General features: G+C 39.4%; 1 non-coding gene across 1 annotated transcript; it reads left to right on the plus strand.

The window, feature by feature from the left end:
- The first annotated feature begins 2,496 nt into the window (after window positions 1–2,496).
- Window positions 2,497–2,569, plus strand: trnar-ucg (transfer RNA arginine (anticodon UCG)). The gene has a single exon. It is a non-coding gene; the product is annotated as a tRNA-Arg (tRNA).
- The last annotated feature ends 2,856 nt before the right edge of the window (window positions 2,570–5,425 follow it).

A 5,425-nucleotide genomic window follows, 5' to 3' on the forward strand; every position in this document is an offset into this window, starting at 1 on the left:
TTCAAATCTCACTCTTGACAGCCGCTCCCTTTTCCCTCTCTTGCATTTGTCCCGTCTTCTTGTGCTCGCTAACAACGACAGGAAGAGGAAAACGGAGAAACCGATTTGTGGGCACCCGATGTGCAGGGAAATGCTTCGTGAACACTTACACGTTATTAGCAGAAAATCAAATGGGGTTCGATTTCTGCCTTAAAAACTGTTTGGGGTGCCTGTAATCGAGTAAAGATTTACGGCAAGGTATGCATTTAAAGGAGAAAGACCGAAATATAAATCCAGAAGAAGATTTCTTAAAACATATTGCTGTCCGTGCGGTTTCTCCTGTATTTAATTAATTGTGGCATTGTGAAATCAACCTGTAGCCCTACGGAATGCAGAGTGACAACGACAGGAGCAGAGAGGATTATATCAGAGCTCGAACAGAGAGTTCGAAAATATAGGCAGATCGAGTTATAGAACATTTGATTTAAACTTTCCTATCTGCTCGGCCTTACTGAAGTATTTGTAGCTGTATTTCATCTTCTGTCTATTTCTATACTTTACAGTAGATAGTGTTTAGCCAGAGAAGAGAGATACAAGCGCTATACCCCCACAGCAGCCGCCGATTCCGATAACCTTAACTAAAGCAGGAAGATCAGTTTCTGCTCGAGACAGTCGTTTTCTGAACTGTAAATCTCCAACACGGGCTGGAAACGCTGTGTGTCCGGACTCAGTGGTTATATAAGAAAAGACTCAGCGAGCTGCAGGCGCGGCTCATTGCTCTGCGCTCCCCGTGCTGAATGCGCGTGTCCTCCCTCATTCATTACCTTCATACACTCCTCTCAAACCACAGCAAACTCCCGGAATATTTCGGTGAACACATACTTTATTTCCGAGATCACAGGCAGAAACAATAAACACGATGAAAACAGGAAGGTATTATGATCGTAGGGGGAAATGCACACAAATAAATTTCCTAATATCCAATAAAATCTAGTCACGTTCTGATGCTATTCTGATTTATCTGAATAGTTTTGGCAGAGTTGTTACAGCAAAGAGACACATAAACTTTTTTTTATTTCATTCGAGCTGTAGTTTTGATTCAATTTGGAAAAACTGCACTCACCAGAAGCTGAAATGGGTCGTGTTTACATAATGCATAATGTAATAGCAACGTTTGGAGTTTAATCTTGCTACGAGTCCTTTCCTGTTATAGGAGGCGTTTTAGGACTTTTTTAGCTCAGATAAAGCTATCAATTCATCTTACATTTCTACTACATCAGTATTAGCAACGTTATCTTTACCTAGCACTAAATGTAGCTTTAAATAAGAGTACATTTTAAAACATATGTAAAAATAAATGCTATTCCATATATTGTAACTTTGTGGTATTTAGAATGTTTATCTGAGGATGCAAGGGAAAGTATTATACCTTGCGAAACATCCAAGACAAAGGTAAAAGAGGCTCATATTTTAATAAAATTTTCGATCAAAAGAAAACCACAATCTGTATTATATCATCGTCAATATCCCAAGACGTTCAGTTGAAAGATTTGAAGAAACTCTCCAAGAAGCAACTGCAGTAGCAGAGTTTTGTTTTGAACCGATGTTTGCAGCTCAAAAGTCCTCGTAAGAAGGGATGTTTTGAGTGTCACCATGATCCTCTTCTCAATCCAAAAGAAAGGTTTTATATGGTACTGATCCCACTAGAAAAAGAGTCAATTTCCACCTGCACTGATGTCCCTCCAAACGTTTTGTAAGACCTCTGGAAGATTATACAGTAGAATCCTGGTCCATTTCTTCTACTAAACGAGACTGTTAGTGAGTATTTTGATGTCGAACTGCGATTTATATAAACAGGAACTCTACACTACATTGGGCTACGCGTATGACAAAACGTGTGCGGTTGGAGTCGACCTTTCGATAGCTCAGTTGCTAGAGCGTAAAACTGTTTAAAAAAGCAGCGGACGATTGTTATGTAGCTGTTTTGAATCCGGCTCGAAGGATGGTGTTTTCTTGTTCCTTAATTAAAAAGTGAAAATAGCGAATTTGTCTTTCACTTTGACGTTCACCGAAAGCTCAGTAAACAGAGAAGCAGAATTCTCTTCACATCTAATTGTCTTGCTTTGGCCTTTAAAATGCGCTCTGTTGACTGTTCACATTTCCTAACACAATTAACCTGCGGAAAAAGTTCACTATCAGGAGTTTAGTTCAGTGGTAGTGCGCTCGTACTATATGAAGCTTCGTTTTCATTCGCCGGCGTCTCCACTCTGGATTCTCTTTAAACGCGATATCTTTCCTTCCTCGTGTGACTTCCTTCGTGTGTGAATTTCAGGGAGACACATAAACCCTTTGTCTGTTTTCAAGAGACATTTTTATAAAACCAGACAAAATGAAAGACGTAGTAATTAGACACACGTAAAAAACACGTGAATCTAATTGAGAAAATGCGGATCTGGACAATGTATTACTAGTAGCGGCTCTGAGCTCACTGTAGTGCAGTTGAGTAAGATGATAGTGGGGCCAGTGGCGCAATGGATAACGCGTCTGACTTCGGATCAGAAGATTGCAGGTTCGATTCCTGTCTGGCTCGTGAAGGTTTTACACCCGCTACTCAACACTCTTCCTAGTGTGTGCGGTCCTACACAACCTTACTATAGACTGGGTGAGTCTCCTGTTCCATCTCCAGTTCTTTCCGCACATAACGTCTGTTTCATCACCGTTATTGTAGGACCACAGCCACAGATATGAGAAGACATACTGTTCCGAACAACTGTCTTAAATAATCACGTTGAAAAAGTTGAAAATAAGTTTTTTTTTTCTTAAACATAACCTTACATTTGCCTGTAAAGTTCAAACTATTTTCTGTAGCCACAAATCCCCAATATTTCTGCCGTCTCCTGAGAAACACAAGTATAGAGTTAAAACACAATAAATAATGCCACAAATCTATTCAGTTAACACCCAGATGTGACAGAGGTGACTTGCACCCCCTTTAAATATGTATTTCCTAAATTTCAGTTCTCTTCCCTCCCCAAGATACCTGCAAATTCACTATCGCATATTAAAGGCTGTACATGCATTACCTGTAATACAGCTACTAATAAAAATATACATTAAAGTTAATTATTAATAAATAATACTATTATTCATAAAGACGTATTCATAAGATTCATCGTGAATAGTTGCGGTGTCTGGAAAGCAACTGTAGTTAAATATAGAAAAAAGAGTTGTAGTTATTGAGGCAATTTCAGGTAGAATGTAAGAACTAAAGTTAACTAGTCCCACAGTAATGCGGGGGGTCCTATCAATAGAAAAAAAAATTGTAACACGAAAACACAACAACCACAAAACGAGAAGTCTTCAGGGAACCTAGGTAAATCCCTGTAGAGGACTAACAACTATAAAAACAAACAAACAAATGAAACAACTTCAAAAAATAAAGAAAAAGAACATTAAAAACATATCTGGGAAACAACAAAAACACAGAATCTAACTGCGAGAGCTTTTTCAAGTTTTCGGTACTCCATCGTGCTCCTCTCATCTAAGTAGATATCACTCAGGTCAGTTGGAGGTCCACAGCTGATGGTAACTTAAGTAAGTAGCTGTGTCAGCATGCATGGGCTGCAAAGGAATGAGGAAAGGTTTATTCCATGCTGAAATGAGAAGAAAACATAATGTTTTGGCTGTGGAGCCTTCTTTGGAATAAACCTTTACTTGTTTATTTAGACCAAATCTCCAGCAAATACCTAAAAGCACCTAAGCTCGTCAGTTGCTTTCGGTAGCTTAAGACACAGGCTACACTGCTTCAGGTGAGGTTCGAACTCAAACCCTCGGCATGACTCTGCTGTAGAAGTACCGCACGCTGACCGATTGCACAACTGGAGCTGTGTAACTCCTTCTCCTCATACAGACTTGAGCTGCAGAAACACAGGGCGAAAACTGGGTTTCGGTTGCAGATCCATCTCCACTTGGGGGAAAGGGACAGTAAAATAGCAAGGAAAATACAAGAGAAGAAACTGAAAGAATTGTGCTCACTGCAAACTAGGAAGGAAAGAGGTGGCTGGATACATAAAACAGCTCGGCGGATAATTTGTAACAACATTCTTTGGTGAATGGATTTCTCTTCAAGTTCCGCCGTGCAGTTTGAACGTTTGTTCTCCCAGATCAGTTGGTTATATGAGATCAGCTGATATAAATTAGGACTAATCAGAATCAATACAATTGATGTCTGGCAAAGGCAAATAACCTTTGTACATGATCTGGAATGTGACTGGTTAAATTTCAGCATAGTTACAACTTCCTTTATAAAGGGTGTGCACACTTATACAACCAAGGCATGGAAAGATTTTTTTTTAATTATTGTTCAAAAAAATGTTCCATTTTTTTTTCTTAAATGTTGTTGTTTAAAAGATCTTATTAAATGTGAAAAAATCGGACTGTGAAAAGGTCAAAATGTTAGTGAAAAAATCAGTCATGTGAGGAAAGATGGATTGTGGGAGACCCTTGACTCTCCATGTCATGCTGTATTTCTCTCTCATTCTACTGGGAATGATGGTGCTGTCGCTTCTGGATAAAGTCTGTCAGTGGTCATTCCAGATGGGTCAGGTATGACTGCGCTTTGGCACAAGAAGAGACATGTGACTTGTGAGGACCCTGAGAGTGTCTTTTCTTCTAGAGCTCGGATAGCTCAGTCGGTAGAGCATCAGACTTTTAATCTGAGGGTCCAGGATTCAAGTCGTGCTTTTCTTAAATCTATTGTGAATGTCATTATAAATCGTCTTTTATCTTTCACTTTTCTAGCTGTACTGTGGTTATTTTAAATGTTCATCACTTGTATTTTCTCTAGTGTTTCCTTTCACAAACCGAAATTGTTCAAGGTGATCTTGTCACTCTACTCCAAGTAGATAATCTAAATCAGTGGTTCTCAAACTGTGGTACACGTACCGGCAGTGGTACGTGGCGTGCCGCCTGGTGGTACGCCAAATGACCCTGGAACTGTGTTGTGTGCGCTGAAAAATCGGGACGGGTTTTCATATTTTGTATTTTAATACGTGTCGAATACGCAGCCTATGTACTACGATACATTGCGTGCTAATACTTCAGTGGACACAAGAGATACTCTGTAATTCTATACCACTCTATAGGAATGCGTGCTACGGATGCAAGTGACCAATTGTATTTAAAAAAAGCTACTGTATCTCCAGCAAATAGGGAGAAAGGAGAATGTGTGTGATTTTGGAACAATGCCAACGTTGTAAACACAGGAATGCATAGAAATACGTGCTACGAACGCAGGTAATCTTGTGAGCACACGAAAGCGTGATACCAGAAAAATATTTAATAACTGTTCTAATTTGAGAAAAATACACCGAGCGTCTCTGTGTTTTGCTCCCATGCGCATGAAATAAAAACTTTAAATAAATACGGAAATAAAAACGGAAACGCG

Source organism: Atractosteus spatula (assembly GCF_055471065.1).
Source record: "Atractosteus spatula isolate fAtrSpa1 chromosome 10 unlocalized genomic scaffold, fAtrSpa1.hap1 SUPER_10_unloc_17, whole genome shotgun sequence".
NCBI lineage: Eukaryota > Metazoa > Chordata > Actinopteri > Semionotiformes > Lepisosteidae > Atractosteus > Atractosteus spatula.